The sequence below is a fragment of the Lathyrus oleraceus genome, chromosome 6, assembly GCF_024323335.1.
Source record: "Lathyrus oleraceus cultivar Zhongwan6 chromosome 6, CAAS_Psat_ZW6_1.0, whole genome shotgun sequence".
NCBI classification, from domain to species: Eukaryota; Viridiplantae; Streptophyta; class Magnoliopsida; order Fabales; family Fabaceae; genus Lathyrus; species Lathyrus oleraceus.
Genome location: NC_066584.1, coordinates 188827037 through 188845711, shown reverse-complemented (window position 1 = coordinate 188845711; position 18675 = coordinate 188827037). Strand labels below are relative to the sequence as shown.

Below are 18675 nucleotides of genomic sequence, written 5' to 3'. Positions count from 1 at the left end.
AATAGACTTGATGGTTATTGGATAAGAACCACACTAAAGTCTATGAGTAAAGGTGGATACAATAAGCAAAGAGCCAAACGTCTTGCACCCAAAGATATCCAGAATGAGTGTAGGAAAGCTCCAGTCTCGTTCCTTCTTTACTTCTTAAGGCTCATGGCATGTAGTTCTCACCCTAACTTTCAAGTCGCGAGAGGAGAATCTTTGTTGTTTTTGTGTTGATGAAGACCTTATCAATCGTTCGATTCGAATTTCACTAAAGTCTATGAATAGAGGTAAATACGATGAGCGCTGGGCCATTTGTCCCATACCCAAAGATAATCAGAATGGGGGTAGGAATTCTCCAGTCCTATTCCTTCTCTATTGCTTAAGGCTCGTGTCATACAACTCGATTCATGATTGATAAATTGTTGATGTAGTCCTTGCTAGTTGCATTAATTTATGGAGAGAGACTTGCCAATCATATGATTCGAATTGTGCTAAAGTCTATGAATAGAGGTGAATACGATGAGCACTGGGTCATTCGTCCCATACCCAAAGATATTCAGAATGGGGGTAGGAATTCTCTAGTCCCACTCCTTCTCTATTGCTTAAGGCTCGTGTCGCACACTTTGAATTACAATCAACAAGTGTTGATACCTTTGTAGTGCTTTAGAAGTAGTCCACTTTGCTAGCTATGCTTGATTTGGTGTTGACTTGAAGTCTTAATCTTGCGCTTGAACCTTGAGGTCGTGAGCTTCAGAGATTCAGCATATCCATGATAGCTTGAGTGTAATGAACTTGGCATATCAAGTGATCAAGGGTCTTTTGATCACTTGAATTAGGCTTGGGGCTTACAGCACGATTACAAAGGCTTGGGGCATATCAAGTGATCAAGGGTCAAGTGATCAAGTGAGTATTTATAGAGTTTTTTTTGGTTTGCGAATTCAGTCAGAAAATGCAGATTTACATTCAATTGAGATTCAATTTGAGGTGGTTAATTGAGTTAAAAATTCATTCGAAATTTTTAAGTCAGTTAGAAATGCTTATTTTTATTAGCAATCTGTTATGAACTCAGTTAATTTATGTGAGTTTGTTAGTTTCTGTTAGACATAACAGGGTGAAAAGTTAGTTATAAATTTGATTGGAGTTAGTTGAAATCTGTTAGAAAGTTAATTGCATAATGGTTAGTAATTAATTCAGTTAAAAGCAGTTATGCCACTTGAAATTTCTATTAAACCAATTGATGCAATGAAGTTATTTAAAGTTCGGTTATTGGTTGGTTTTAGATTGAAATGGCTTAGGTTTGTTAAATAGTTGTTAAGGGTTAAAGAAATTGTACTTGGATTGGTTACTAGATGCAATTAGCTTAATCAGCAGGTTATTGAAAATAAGCTAAATATAGTTTTGAAATCTGGATTGTGAGTTGGGTTAAGTGGCATGTTAGTTTGTTTGAAGTGTGAAGTTTGATGACTGAAATTAGTTTGTGATTAGCTGAATCCAAATTCTTCAATGTGCAGGTGCAAGTTTTTCATTGTTGAGGTATCAAATACCATCATGCAAGGTGAGGGCTGCATTGTTTCTACTTATTTGAATTTCCTGATATCGACTTTTGTAAAGGTACTGCCGGTTAGTGAATGTTTGGCAATTGCAGAAGTTAGTGCATCTTATTATTATCATTGTATAGTATATTTATTCTAATGATTTTGTACACGCTTACTTAGATCTCCTTATCTCAACCACGAATGTTTCAGACTTGGTTTCTGTTTGTTACGCAGGTTGCATCTGATCTCGCTCAAGAGCTTGTTGGAGTTGGATGACCTATTGTTGCTCCTTATTCTGCTGTCAGCAATGTTATTCCTCTTGTTGTTGTTGTTACTATAGCTAAAGAGCTTATTGAAGATTTTCAGCGGATAAAAGCAGGTATTGTCTTTGTTTTATTTCTAATGGATTTTCCAGACTTAAGCATTTGAGTGATGGAAATTTAGGTTATTGATGCTGTTTTTTTTGTGTGATTTGATTGAAGATTCATGGTGATGGTTTGAACTGTTGTGAGCTGGATTTAGGGAGGTTTTGGAGATTGGAAGGGATGGCGCTTCGAGAAGCAAAATGGTTATTAAGAGCAGCGATTTGCTATCCAATAGGTGGTAATCTTGATCGTTCGGCATATCGGAAATGACTATCAGGATTTGATTCAATCTATACTGAGAAGGGAAGTCTCTTGACAACAGTCAATTCCCACCAATTTGACGAAACAGCAGTTCACAATCTCGTTACATTCTTCGAAAGTTGACACTTTTTGGATGGAGTCATGTTTGACGGATGAAACAAACCAAGTTCCAATCAAGATCTCGATGGCTTCTTTGATGCTTAAAAATGGTTCTGAATCGTATCCTGCTTGTAGGAGCTCACCATATCAGCATGTAGTTTTATTTGGTTTTTTCTTTTAACCTCTTCATAGAAATTATTCTTGCCATTTGAAAGAACTCATCTCTAAATGATATTAGTTCAATTAATAGCAAGTCTTACTATTAGAAAAGGTGGAAAGATGGCAACGTCACTTTAAAATTAGGAATATTCCTGAAAGTTAAAAAACTCCAAAAATGTCTTAACGCCACACTTCTATTGATGCTCTCCTATCAATCAAAAGAACCATACGTTTTAAACTTAATCATGACTATCTTACCCATTATGATCTTAGTGATCCCTTAATCATGATCCCAAAAATAAAAACCTATAAGATTTGAGTACTTCTATTTCTAGACGTAACGTGACATACAATAATAGGACACAAGACCTGAATACAACTAATTGAGATGGGATGCGTCCATAATAGCTTAAAAAAACAAATCATTTCAAACATGCACCCTTATGATACCGAATACCACTATAATAGCTTAAAAAAACAAATCATTTCAAACATGCATTTCAAACATGCACCCTTATGATACCGAATACCACTCCACCACATGTGATGTAGATGAATGGAAATGGTCCATATGGATGATTTAGAGAAGCATGAAGATGGATCACAATATGAAAATGGAATATTTAGACATCCAAGGTTGACTTTGGTCAACCATTGACCAAAAGTCAACCTCAGATGATCCACAATTTTCTGTAGTTTTGTACTTATGAAATGTAATGAAGAATAAAAAGTTTATTTACCTTAACGCCTTATTTTGAATCAAAAGAAATAATGGAGTCTTGATTGAATGAGTGCACTATAACACATATGATTAATAATCAAATGGATGCCCTTGGATGAAATGGACGATGAATAACATTCTCATGCCCAATGATCTAAGGACCGAGTACTAGACCACAAGGACCAAATAACATCCTGATCCAACTGAATACAATACCTCATGAACCTAGGGCCCGATACTCAAGTTAACCCTATCCTTTGACTAGGTACGAATAACCACAAACCTTTGAATCTAAGATGTTTGTCAGGAAGTATTAACATGAATGAATAATGCACATGGATGAGGCATAAAGGAGTACAGATGAATCTTAAGCCATAAATTGAGTAAATAGTGAAAATAGGGGGGCAAATTTTGGAGTACGACATCTGCCCCTATTTAATCAGCTTAGACCCGAATGGTCGAATTGCGGGAGCTTTTTGGGTATTCAAGGTATGAGTGGATTAAATATCGAAGTATCCAAATTTTTTGCCCGTTGAGAACGGTTGTATGTGATATAGGGATGGTAGATTGATTTTTACAGGTTCATCTACTGGAATTAAGGATGCACTGTAGGGATATTTATGGCAAATGCAAGTCATGATATGCATGTTATATGTATCTTTATTTATTTTATGAAACATGTGACCATGTATGCTAATCAGAGAACCCATAAGTTTAGATATGAAAGTTCCAGAATACCCTTGCAGACAAGGTGTTTCAAAAATGAATCATCAGTTCAAAACTGGAAACAAAGTCAAATGTGGAGGTTTGAAAAAGAAAGGTCATCAACCTTACCGGTTGGAAAAAGGTTCGCCAATCACGTAGATTGAAAAAAGGTTCATCAATCGCGAAGGATAGAAAAAGATTCATCAACCACGAAGGATAGAAAAAGATTCATCAACCACGAAGGTTGGAAAAGATTCATCAACCACGAAGGTTGGAAACAAAGGTCATCAACCCTAAAGGTCGGAAAAAGATTCAACAACCATGATGGTTGGAAGGAGATTCAACAATCACAAAGGTTGGAAGCAAGAGGATAATCAACCCTAAAGGTCGGAAGCAAAGTGTATCATCACCCTAATGGTGGGAAAAAGATTTAACAACCCTGAAGGTTGGAAACAAAGATTGTCAACCTTAAAGATTGGAAAAAGGGTTATTAATCCTGAAGATTGAAAAAAAGGTTCCTCAACCTGAAGGTTGGAAAAAAGGATCATCAACCCTAAAGGTTGGAAAAAGATACCAAGCAAACTGGGATTTAAAAGATGCCTAGCAAGTTGGATTTTGGGAGAAGTGCCAAACAAGCTGGTTTTTAAAAATTACCAGACAAGTTTGGAATTTGAAGACGCCAATAAACATTGGGCTTTGACTCATTTTGATTTGCATACACGGCTTCATGATATGCTAGATGAATGATATGCATGAGCGAAGCGATGTGATTAATATATAGTGATGATTCATGCAATGGTTAAGTCAAATACTCATATAGAGGGTGGTGGGAATTTTGGGCTAGGATAAGGTCATCCAAACATGAATCTCTGACACCTACTTCAAGCTAAACAGGTGTTGTCATACCTCTGGATTATGTTTGGAACATGGAGAGAGCTTTCACCTGCGTAGCTTGCCTCCGCCTCAATATACCGGGTATCTGCACCAATTGCCCCAGTTATCAGTTACAGAGTAGTCTCATCATCTAAAGATCTCAAACTAGCTTACCCCAGCGTCTTGAAACTGTATTCCCTAGATCAGCCATCTTGGGAAGGATTGACTTCTCGTGCTCTTGGGGTAGCTTTCCCCAATGTGAGCTTTGAAGTAACTTTGCTCCGTCTGGTTGATTTATAGAGATTTGTAGAATCTCGACGTGGTTGCCCCAGATTGATCGACTCTTGAAGAGTTCTGAGCTATGGGATATTAGGAATTTAACAAACCTTCCCAATCTAACCTTCCCATTCTCCATGATGTTCTCCAGTCCTACATTCAGTTAGTTTGACACAAGTGTTCATCTTTCAGAAACGATTTGGAATATCAAGGATGGTTATGGAACCTATGAGGATTTGGAGCGACAATCACTCACCTTTTTCTTTTGTTTGCAGTCATATAGATTTGCTTTTGCTGAGGATTTTAGTATCGATCCTCTTATTCTTTTGTTTTATTTCCCTTATTTTTGCCTAGGCTGATCCTTTGGGTCTGCAGCCCACCAGGATACCCTAACTTTTGCCTAAGTCAACCTTGTTTTCAAGATTTTGACTTAACGAGCTTTTCATTTGCTTTTGATTGATTTTTTTCATCTCTTTTCATTTTGTATTTGAGTAAACCCTGTGACACTGCTTTCTCGATTTGTTGCAAGGTTGTGACCATCTCACTCCTTTCATTGGTAAGGGATAACCATTTTGGATTTTTGATTCCATCCTCTTGAGAGGGATATGATATGATTGATCACTTGATGGGATACTCTCTTTCTGAAATTCTGAACGCAAGTTCAAACTAACTGAAGACTACCCTGCCCCTGGTTTAACATGAGGGTTTTATGTGTATAAAGAAAGAAACTCCTACTAAAAGGCCCAAAGAGGTTGACTAGGGATTAACTTCCTTATATCTCCAGTATTTAGGGATTGAATAATGCCTTACATCATCAACACGATCTTATTCGAAAGCATACATGCAACGATATTGCGCACTTTTAATTACATCATTCTCTTTTGATTTTATTTGACTAACAATTTGATACCGATAAATAAAATATGAGTGAACACGAATGAATTTAAGCAAAACATGCACATTTATTTCATTATTATTATCATCTGAAAACCATACAAGTTTTACACATGAACTACAATTGACAAGAAAGAAAAAATTACAAATGAGACATGATTGAATCAATATGATATTGCTCCTTGATACTCTTCTGAAGAAGCAACTGAGTCTGAGCAATCTTCATTGCTAATTGCATTTACAATCTATCCACAGTGGTCTTGCAACAGGTTGGTTATGACATTAGGTCCCACTTCAAAGAATGACAAAACCTTATGATCAATAAGCTCTTGTACTCTTGACTGGAGAGGCCAACAATCCTTCGTAGAATGTCCTATATGCCCGGCATGGTAGGCACACGAAGCATTAGGATTGTGCTTTACATGATATGGGAATGTAGCAGGTGGAATCTCCTTTGGCACGATTGCCCCTTGCTGAATAAGGTAAGGGAGTAGTTGAGCATATGACATAGGGATTGTGTCACGATGAGGACGCTTTCTATCAAACCATATGCGCTGACCTAGACTCTGGTTTCTGTTGTCTTGCTGATTCTGAAAAATTGGAGCCTGTGGAGGCTGCTGATACTGCGGTTGGTAAGCAGGTTGCTAATATTGAGCAGCGACAATGTACATATAAGGGTAGTATGGCATAAGAGCCATATGTGCTTGAACTTGAGGATAGCCATTCACTATCACCACGCTTGCCTCAACCTCTTTCTTCTTAGCAAAACCCTGATATTTCTTGACCACTGTTTGGATGTCAATACTGGAAATCTTCCCTGTTTTCAACCCATTTTCAATATGTTCTCCAATGGTTACCATGTTGGCAAAGTTGGACGACGAGCTGCCAACCATCTTTTCATAGTACAAACCTTGGAGGGTGCCATGAAGATATCCACCAATTCAGCATCTGTCAGTGCAGGTTTAACTCTGGAAGCCATCTCACGCCATCTTTGAGCGTATTCTTTGAATGTGCCGTTGCGCTTACAGGCTTGATTTTGCAGCTGTAACTTGGTGGGAGCCATGTCCAGGTTATATTTGTATTACTTGAGAAAGGCTTCAAACAAGTCTTTCTAAGATCTGATTTTACTGTGTTCCAGGCCCATATACTCGTCTAAGGATGCCCCAAATAAGCTATCTTGGAAGCAATGGATAAGAAGCTCATCATTATCAATATAGGATGCCATCTTCCTACAATACATGATGACATGACTTCTTGGACGACTTAAACCCTTGTATTTTGGTAGGTATGGTGCTTTGAACTTGGGAGGAAGCACCACATTAGGAACTAGGCACAAGTCCTTAGCATCTATACTGTAAGCAGAGAAACCTTCAATGGCTCTGATCCTTTCATCTAATAATCAGTAGTCTTCTTGTCTATTATGATATACATCAACAATTTGATTAGCAGTTTGAGGATTAACTTGATGACTAGGAAGCTGAACACCCTGAGAAGCTGCCTGAGCAATAATTAGAGGAGAAGCAAACTGAGGATACCCTTGAGAATACATCACACCCTGATTTGCCATTTGACCAACAGTCTGACCACACTGATTCTGATTTGGAGCATAGGGTGTGTAAGACCCCAAATTTGACCCTAAGATCCCTCATGCTATCTCATCATATGCATTAGCATTGGGATCACACCTTGGCATCATCCTTACCCCTCATTCATTGGGTTTGCATTGGGAGAGATCACCAAGCACAATTTGATTGTATCATACTTTGTTTTTCATTATTCACTAGCCAAAATACAAAAAATATGTCAATGTATAGTTTGTTGCATTTGTAGGTAGTGTGTATGCTCACCTATGCTCCATCAAGCTCATATCTAGGGTTTAAGATCCTAAAGGAAAGGAGATCAATCAAGAAATGGTTCAAATTGTCTCTAGACATCATATATAGATCCCCATGGTCTTCACATATCATTTTGATCAAGAGTTCATCAAGAGCTTGAAGCTTGTTTGCCTTGGAAACCCTAATTCATCTGGGTGTCTTGTGTGGCTTCCTAAGCAAGTTTCCTCATTAATTGATCAAATATTTCAAGGGATACTTCATATTACATCATCTTATACATATATGATCCTCCATGAGTCCCAAATATCAAGAGAATGACAAGCTAGAAATATGGTTCATGGTGGTTGACCAGAGAAAGTCAACTGGTCAAAACTAGGGTTCCCTAGACCCCATCTCCTGCAATTTTTGTCATATGAAAATGATTCCAATAGAAAATTTACTCAACATGACATTACAAACAACTTTCATGTTGAAGGCAAGGTCTAGGTTTGCTTGGAAAGTCATTTTTTATGGTGAAATATTATAGGTCATTTTGTCTGAATCCTAGTTAGCATGTCAACTTCCTAAGACCATAACTTGCTCAATATTTATGATATAAAAGCCATTCAAATTCCATGATAAAATTCAAGATGTATACTTCAACTTTTATGTTTTAAGGAGGTTCAAATTCAACTTGAAAATGCATATGCCAAGAAGAAATATTATAGGTCACTTTAGGCAATTACCATTGAACAAGTGATTTTCCTCAACTTCTAAAATGCATAACTCCTTCATGCCAAATCCAAATGAGGTCAAATTGGTGACCAAATTGAAGATGTTTGAAAGAGGTTTGGAATAAGTGAACATTTGACTTGGTACTTAGAAAAATTTCAAATATGTTTGATTTCCCAAACTTCCACCTCAAAATTCATCATGATCAAAGCTTCAAATGGAAAAGTGTTCAACATGAAAGTTGTTCCCCTTGATCTCACTTTTCCAAAAAGTACAAAATCAAATCATTTGGATAAATATTTAAGGACTTGCGCATGGGTGCATTGTATGGTACCATTTGGAAGGATTTCATGATCAAACTCATTTCAATATTGCATGGCTTAATGCAACACTTTCAGCATGACCTATGCACGATTTTGGACCTTTTCAAATGATTATTTGGGCTTTGCACACGCCCATTCCAGCTCATGAAGAAACTTGCTAATTTTGAACATTCAAATTAAGCGTGTGAGAAGCATATGCATTGGCTATAAATAGAGAAGCAATGTGATCAGAACTTCATCAACACCTTGCCTAAGCTTTGTAGAGCAATCCAAACCCTCCATTTAATAGAATTCTTGAAGGTTTCATTTGAAATCGAGCTTGAACTTCATCTTCTGTTTGGAAGTTCAAACTCAAAGAATTCATTGCCTTCTTCATTTCAATTGGTTTCTACAAGCAAGAGGAAGAGAAAGCAAGCAAATCCGGATCAAGATCAAATGAATTTGAAGCAACTCGAAGGTGATTTTTCAGAAACTTCATCTCTTCGATTCTCTCTCAATTCTTCACCATTATTTGTGATTTTTGGTTGGCTGAAGTCCTACCAATATAGGCAACAAGACTGAGTTGCTTTGAGGTCAAATCGAAGCAACTCAGTTCATGATCCTCAAAGATCAAATCCCTGTATCTTTTTATATACTTGGAATTGGAGAAAATTGAGGCCAAATTCGTGATCCTAAGCATTTTCTCTTTGAAATAGTGTCCTTGTTTATCATTTTCCATTGAAATGAAGTTGGACCAGTCCGGTGAAGGTCATCGGAGAAGATGACCGGAGCCCTAGCTCCGGTGGTGTGTTGTCACGCTTCCTTGCCATCTGATCAAGTTGAAATGTTATAATCTGGACCATTCCATTTGATTACCACGCGTACATTTGTTTGACCAAGGTCCACCATAGAACACGCGCGTGTGGTCACCGGATCTGCCACCTCAATTAATGAGGGAGATCCGACGACCCTTGTTTTTTCTATTTTTATTTTAATTTCTGATTTTATGTTTAGTCCTTTTATTTTGTTTAATTTATAATAATTTCATTCCTTTTATTTTGTTTAATTCATAATAGTTTCATTTTTAATCCAAAAAATATGGGACTTTCACCAAAAATCTTTAAATATTTTCCTCTTTCATTTTCTGAATTAAAATTATTTTTTGGACTAAATTTTGATATTTTTCATGAATTAATTGTTTGTGTGCATATATTTAATTATTTAAAAATACTTCTGACTTTTCAAAAATCATGAAATTTTTTGTCTAAGGTCCTTTGGCCTTGTTTGACCTATGATAAATCTCTTGGCCATTTATTTGATGTTTTGAAGAGATTTTAGGTTTTGACCAAATTAATTTGAATTTAAATGCATTTTTTAATTTGATTTTTAATTGATTAATTGTGTAAAATATATGTTGAGCCATTTTTATTGACTTGTGATGTTTGACTATTTGTTTGGGCCTTGGTCAAAGTTGATTTGACTTTTGTTGGATTAAAATTATTGGATTTAGGGGATTGATGAAATGTATATTTCATCTCCCAAAATGAATGAATGATTTTAATTGGATAAAATTCATTCCATGACCAATTTTTGTTTTTTCTCATCTCCCCTCCCTCTTCATCTTCATCCCATTCTCTCACATCCCTCTCATTGGCCAATGAAATCTCAAGATCCAAAGGCTAGTTGGTTCATCAATAACCTTGTGTTAGATGAACCAATACAAGTATGGATGAGATAGGTCTATCCTTTGATTTTTTTTAGTGTGGTATGTTTTAGGAGTTTGGTTCATTATACCAAATCTCTAACATGCATTAGTGTAAGACACCAATTTTGACCCTAAGATCCCTCATGAAATTCCATCATAAGCATAAGCATTGGGATCATACCTTGGCATCCTCCTTCCCCATTTTTTTATTGGGTTTGTTTTGGGAGAGATCACCAAGCACTTTGTGGTTATATCATACTTATATATTATCATTTCACTAACCAAAATACCAAAAATATTTCTTTGTATCTATCTAACTCTTTTGTAGGAAGGGCATGATCTCATTGATTCATCAAGATCACATCTAGGGTTTGAGACCCTCAGCACAACCAAGAATTGATTCAAGAATGGTTATGAGCATCATATATGAGTCCCAATGATTACTACATGTTATATTGATCAGGTTTGCTTCAAGAGTTTGAGGGTGATTTGCCTTGGAAACCCTAGTTTGACTGGGTATCTTGAGTAACTTCTCCAATAAGCTATCTCACCAATTGATCAAATTTATCAAGGGGCACTTCAAATCTCATTATCTTATGCATATATGATCTACCATGAGCCTAAAAAGTCAAGAGAATTGCAAGTTAACAAGTTGGTTATTGGTGGTTGGCCAGATGAATTCATCTGATCAAAACTGGGTCTCCCTAGACCCTATCTCCTACAATTTTCACCATATGAAAATGATTACAGGAGAAAACTTACTCTAAATGACATTATAAACAACTTTCATGTTAAGACCTAGAGCTAGTTTTGCTTGGAAAGTCATTTTCTATGTTGAAACATTATAGGTCATTTTGTCTAAACCCTAATTCGAAAGTCAACTTCCCAAGGCCATAACTTGCTCAATTTTTATGAGATGAAAGATTTCCAATTTGCACAATCAAATTCAATGTGTCTAATTCAACTTTTATGTTTTGAGTGGGAGCTAATTCAACTTCTTTGAACATGTGATATGAGGCTACATTATAGGTCACTTTTGACCTATACCATTGATCAAGTGATTTTTCCAAACTTAAAAAATGCATAAATCTATCATTTCAAATCCAAACTACATGAAATTGGTGACCATTTTGAAGGTATTTGAGACAGTTACAACTTTGATGAAGACACTTTTCTCATTTGAAGCTCTTATAAAAAGTTAAGCAAGGTGGAATATTGAGACATATGGTTTGACACTTAGAAAATCTTTGATATGTCAATTTTTTCCAAACTTCCACCTAAAATTTCTCCAAGTTCCAAAATCCAAATGAAAAAGTGTTTAACATCAAACTTGTTCCTCTTAATCTCACCTTTCCAAAGAGCTCAAACTCATTCATTTTGGACTTGAAATGCATAGGCTGCACATGGCTTAAACAGGATGATGTCATTTGGCATGGATCAATCTTCAAACAACAATGCACATTTGCCTTGCAATCCAATCCATCTTCAAAGCATCTGAACTTCAAATTTGGACTATCAGCTATCATTTCAAGGGCCTATGCACGCCCATGCATCATCTATCATCATTTTGCCAAAATTGGAAAGTGAGAAGAGTGTGCAAATATCACATGGATTTGGCTATATATACAATTGCATTTGCTCAGAAATCATAGACACATCGCACCAGCTTTGAATCCCCATTGAAAACCCTTCACTCTAAGAGGATAACCCTGATAAATTCATTTGAATTTGAGCTTGACTCTCCACTGTTTTGGAATTCAATTCTCCAGGAGTCCATTGCTTCTAAACCTTTCCATTCCTCTCCTGCAAGCAATTGAAGTGAAGCAAAGCACAATTCAGATCAAGATCTAGCAAGCTCAGACCTCCATTGAAGGTAATTTGGAGAAATTTTAAACTCTTTGATTCTCTTAAATTGTTGCTCAATTCCATTGATTCTTGAGTTGTATGAAGTCCTACCAATGTAGGAAAGAAGATTGAGTTGCTTTGAGGCCAAATCGAAGCAACTCAGATCATGAACCTCATTTTTCAATTCCACATATCTCTTAATATATTTGGAATTTGATGAGTTGGAGGTGATATTCGTGCTCAGTGATGTTTTTCTTTAAGATCATGTCCCTATTTATTATTTTGGTGATGGTTCATCTTAACCTGACCGATGGAGCTCACCAGGGAAGATGACCGGAGCTCTGGCTCGGGTGATGAGGTGTCTCACCTCTGAACCACTTGATCCAAGTCCCACGTTATAATCTGGAGCATTGATGTTGATTACTTCATTTGCCACGCGGTTGACTAGGACATTGGTGGAACGCGCGTTTTGGATCATCAGATCTGCCACCTCAATTAATGAGGGGGATCTGATGGTCCACGTAATTTAGCATTTTCTGAATTTTATTTTAATTGCATTTTATTCAATAATTCATATTAAATTCAATATTGATCCAAAAAATATGGGACTTTCACCAAAAAACTTCAAAAAAATTTCTCTTTCATATTCTGAATTAAAATTATTTTTTGGATCATTATTAATATTTTTCATGAATTACTTGATTTTGCATTTGTTTTTAATTGTTTAAAAATATTTTTAAATGTCCAAAAATTATGAATTTTTTTCTCCAAGGTCCTTTGACCTTGTTTGACCTATGATAAATCTCATGGCCATTTATTTGGTGTTTTGATGAGATTTTAGGATTTGGACAAAACATATTTAAATTTGATGCATTATTTTACTATTTTTAATTGAATAAATGCCATTTTAATTGTGTTGACCATTTGTATTGACTTAATTGAGTTTCTTATTTGTTGTTGGGCCATGGTCAAGGTTGATTTGACTTTGTCAAGTTAATATTATTGGATTTAGGGGATTGATGGAATGTACATTCCACCTCCCAAGATGAATGAATAATATTAATTTGGTAAAAGTCCTCCTTTGACCAATTTGTGATCTCATTCATCCCCTTCCCTCTTCATCTAATTCCCCTTCTTCATCCATTCATTTTCAATTGGCCAATGACATCTCAAAGTCCTAATGCTAGTTGATTGAAAGATTAACATGAGTATGAATGAGATTAGGCCACACCTTTTGCATATTTTTTGTGTGTGGTATGTTTAATGAGCATAGTTCATAATACTATGTCTCCAACATGCATTAACACAAAAAGTCTATTGTCCGACCTCAAATAGTCGTGACTTCTACCTAAGTCCAATTACGATTGCTTAACATAGCGCTAAATTTGTGACACAAAAGGCATAAGCATTCTAGTTAGTGAGATTGTAAGTCTCATCTCTTTCATGGTATTGTGTGGAAACTTGGCCTTCTTTCCTTCCTTTGGAAGATGTTTTGGTTAAAGGATCCATGCTTGTGGCAAGTGGGTTGAGTGTTTTCCAAAGAATGTCTTGAAATAAAAAAAAAGTAAAACAAAACAAACTTCTAACTTACTAACCATTAACTTTTAATTTCAAGTCTTTACTTTAATGCAATTTACTTTTAGCACTTTATATCATTTGCCATTATACATATCATTCTAATTGTTTATGTTAATGTAATTTTTCCTTTGTCCATTTGGACCATATTGTGTGATATTATTTTGTTTGTGTATATCTTGCTTGCTTGTGTGGTCTTTGACCATTAATGCACATAATAACAACAAAAACCCTAAAAGACTTTTGAGTGGACTGTTGGTTTGATCTTGCCCAATTGGACTTAGAATTTAGGCAACATTCCTTTGCTAATGGACTTGGACAATGCCAACTTATTGATGAACTAAGTACTTGCAATTTGAACTTCATCTGATATATCATTCAAGATCTCCCCAATTCATCTGCAACATTGATCATTGTTAAGCTGTTATGTTGAACATGTAACTTGTGGAATTCATCTGTTACATAGGCTATCTTGAAGAAGATCATGAAATGGATAAGCTTGGATGAGGCCATATTTATTTGATGCCTTTGCTCTTCAAGATTGATATAATTGTGCATTTGTGTGTTGCTTGATTCTAAAAGTCCAAGGGAATTCTGGGTTTCTATTAACATACTTGTCTATTGGATTGCTCCCATTTGGTCAGATATTTTCAACTTTAAACTTTTAATTTTTGTGCATAGGGTAGTCTCTTCATCTTCTCCCCATTTCTTTAATTTCAAAATCTCTCCCTCCATTTTAAAAACCTTCTTTGTGTGAACTACTTTTATTCTAAACTTAGACCACTTTTGCAAAAGATAGAAAATTTGGCCTTATGTCATTGCATTTTCAAACTTATTTTCTTAAATCAAACTTGTAAGTGGACTTAACTATACTTGACTTAAACTTTCAAAAAGCCAAAAAGAACTAACTCATTCAAACCATTTTTAGGCCTTTGTGCCTTTCAAACTTAAATTTTGTTAAAACCAACACACCCATTTTGAAATTTATAGCACGAAATCCCTCATTTATATGTTGGTAAGTAGGCATAAGACCGAAGGTCTTGTCAAACACAAAAATCTAATTAATGAATTCTTTTCTCATCCCCCCATTCTATTTGTTTGTAAACATCACTTTGTATAAAATACATATGCACACAAAAAGGGCTCCCTAGGAGTACCTATGACACTTTGGGTGCTAACACCTTCCCTTTGTGTAACCAACCCCTTTACCTGTGATCTCTGATTTTTATTAGTTTTTTATTTGAAAACTTCTTACTAATTGGGTTTTGTTCATACTTTTTCCCTTTTCCCTTGGAAACAATAAAAGCGCGGTGGTGACTCTTGTTAATTGATCTCTAGCTTGTCAATAGTTTGACGATCATAAATTTCCCGCTACAGAAATTAAGTGGCGACTCTGCTGGGGAGTAGTCTCCAGTGGGTCTAGCCTACTTTTTGGGTGAATATATTTGTATATATGTGATGTTTGTATATATGTATGTGTGATATAATCTTCTTGTTGTGCTTGGTGATCTCTGAATGGTGAGACAAGTTCTAACCCGAACTTGAGTGAAATTAAGATAGGAGGATGGTATAGTCATGTTCGACTTGTGTGGAGTAGTCCTTAACAAGTTGGCTTGAGATCCATCTGCTCAGTGGAGACTCCTTTGGATTTGGAAATGTCACACAAGTATTTGTGGTTAGGCATTACTATTTCTAATTAAGTCCGAGAAGCTGAGGACCTTAGAACACCTAACCCATCTTGGCCTATTTAGGACGTAGTGCGGAAACTGTTCAGGTGTAGACTTGATAACAGTTGTTACGTGATACTACACTCAGACGAGTTTCGCTTGAGAATATTATGGGTCGATGAGTTAGTCATCTTAACCTATAATATCCGGTAGATGGAATTAAGACTCTGGGAACTTTTTAGAACATGATCTACAAGTTTTTATCCTTAGTTCACTCCTTTGGGATGGTTCTTACCCAAACTCCATTCTTGTGACTTGCAACAAACCCTTGATTCTTGGTTGATCTAATCAAGTCTTGTCAATATCAATGGAACTTGGGTGTTGATAAGGTGTAAACCATAATCCACCAAAATGGATGATTGATCTTGACAATGACTTGATTCATACCTTGACCTTTGTTTGCCTTGTGTGTGATCCCTTATTTGTGATTGCTGCATTCACGCATTCATGCGCATCACAACATTCATCACACAAAATTTCAAGGAACTAAGGTATCATTTGCCAATATTTTCAGACCATGGATTATGGACGAAGGAACACTAAGAAGTACAGTTTCAGATGTCCAGACTTGAAAGAGTTAAGGAAGCTAGCATCTTTTGTATTATATCCCTTGGACTTTAAACAACGTCATGAGAAGCTTCTGTCTATCTTGTCTGGTGATGTAGTTGAAGGACTCTTGAGTGTATTGGTGCAGTTCTATGATCCCCTCTACCATTGTTTCACTTTCTCAGATTTTCAGCTTGTGCCTACCTTGGAGGAGTATTCTCATCTTTTGGGGATACCTGTTTCTAGTAGAATGCCTTTTAGTGAATTGGAGGAGATTCCTCGATCTAGTATTATTGCTGAAGCTCTTCACTTGAAGAAGTCTGAGATAGAGACTCATTGGGTGAAGAAAGGAGGGTTATTTGGGTTGCCATCTTTTTTCCTCATCAAGGAAGCTACCACTTTTGCTCAAGCTGGTAGTGTGGATGCTTTTGAAGCTATCTTTGTGTTGCTCATCTATGGATTAGCTTTGTTCCCTAACATTGACGGTTTTATTGATGTTAACACCATTATACTTTTCTTGATTGGGAATCCTGTGCCTACTTTGTTGGGTGATATGTATTTCTCTTTGCATCTAAGGAATTCTAAAGGTGGTGGAACTATTGTCTGTTGCACTCCTCTTCTGTATAAGTGGTTTATTTTGCACTTGCCTCAGACACCTGCTTTTGTGGAGAACAAACAATGTCTAAGGTGGTCTCAGAGGCTTATGTCTCTCACTAATGATGATATAGTTTGGTATGATCCGTCCTTAAGCAGTTTGGAGATTATTGATAGTTTTGGTGAATTCTCTAATGTGCCTCTCATTGGTACACAAGGAGGAGTTAACTACAACCCTTCTTTGGCTCGTCATCAACTTGGGTTCCCCTTGAGAGACAAACCTAAGAACACTTTGTTAGAAGGTCTTTTCTATCAAGAGGGTAAAGATCCCCAACATTTGAAGCAGAAGATTATGCACGCTTGGTATAATGTGCATAGGAAAGGAAGATCCGAGCTTGGTCCGCGCAATTGTGTAGCTTTGGAAGCTTACACTCTTTGGGTGAAGAAGAGAGCTATGGAGTTGAAAATGCCTTATCCTTGTGAAAGACCTATGTTTATGGTTGTGGTTGAGACATTAACTCTCCTTAACCAAGATGTAGAGGAGTTAGAAGACACGTTCATCAAGATGAAGCAAGAGAAGGATATGTGGGAAGAGCGATTCCATACTTTGAGCAAGAAGCATGAAGAGTTGTAGTTGGAGTCTAAGGACAAAGATGCACTGATTGAGCTACTTGAAGACCGAGTGACGAAGAGACGGAGAGAGCTAGAGGTTGCATCTTCTAGCATGCCTCAGCCTTCCGTTGCTTGGAAGAAGATTGTTGACCAGCTTGTCCTCGAGAAGACTCAGATGAAGGCTTCTTTTGAGACCGAGATTCGTCGCATTCGAAGGAAGTACGCGCCTTCTGCCAGATCTTCTGACACTGTTGTTAGGGATCCTTAGGATGACTAGTCTCCTTTTCTCTTGTATCTTTTATTTTGGTTTCTGAAATTGTACTCAGTGTAATCCTTCCAATTTATATAAATAAAAAGATATTTTTGGTCATATCAAATTGTTGCAATTGCTATTTAAATTTTATATTTGCAAATGATATAGTAAGTTCCTTGCAAAATAAAAATAATCAAGCATTGCATTTCATGCATCATTTGCATAAGCAGGTTTTTTCCAAGTGTTTGATTGGTGTTCTTCTGTGCTTTAGCCAAGCTGACTCACCGGTACAACACTCGAGTTAATCATTCAACGATCATGGAACACCTTGAGCAAGAGAACCGAGACTTGAAAGAGGAGATTGCCCGACTGACTGCCATGATGGAGTCAGTTCTTGCTGCTCAAAGCCAAGCTTCTCCAACACCTGTAACTCCTCCCGCGAGGACTGTCATTTCTGAAGTGGTTACCTCTACTGTGCCTGTTGCCACCGCCCACTTTGCTTCGAACCTGCATGCTGGATTCCCGTGGGCAATGCCACCCAATTTTGTGCCAGAAGGTTTCGCTCCCACATTTGCTTCCATGCCGGCATCTAGCTCGGTCATGTCTGTGCCACCTCTAGTTGTGCATACTTTGCCTCGTGTAAAGGACACCATCTATCATTCCGAGCCGTCTGAGGGCTCGGACGTTTATGAAAAGATGGATGAGATGAAATACCAATTTCTTGAGCTGCGCAAGGAATTGAAAACACTGAGAGGCAAAAATCTGTTTGGGAAGAGTGCTGCTGAACTGTGCTTAGTGCCCAATGTGAAAATCCTAGTAAAATTCAAAGTGTCTGACTTTGAGAAGTACAAAGGGAACTCTTGTCCACTCAGCCATCTTGTGATGTATGCCCGCAAGATGTCAACCCAGACAGATAATGACCAGTTGCTGATTCACTACTTCCAGGATAGCCTGACAGGTGTTGCACTTCGTTGGTATATGGGGTTAGATAGTGCAAGCATCCGCACTTTCAATGATTTAGGTGAGGCTTTTGTGAAGCAGTATAAGTACAACGTGGATATGGCGCCAGATAGGGACCATCTGAGGTCCATGTCTCA

The 18675-nt window shown here is 37.0% G+C and overlaps 1 long non-coding RNA gene across 4 annotated transcripts; it reads left to right on the top strand.

Moving 5' to 3' along the window:
- Positions 1-1184: 1184 nt before the first annotated feature.
- On the top strand, positions 1185-2515 carry LOC127092275 (uncharacterized). Of its 4 annotated transcripts, none has more exons than XR_007792147.1 (4): positions 1185-1397; positions 1497-1596; positions 1755-1899; positions 2003-2515. It is a non-coding gene; the product is annotated as an uncharacterized LOC127092275 (long non-coding RNA). The 4 variants fall into 4 exon arrangements; XR_007792146.1 differs by having other exon boundaries at positions 1186-1356; XR_007792145.1 differs by having other exon boundaries at positions 1195-1356; positions 1497-1540.
- Positions 2516-18675: the final 16160 nt, after the last annotated feature.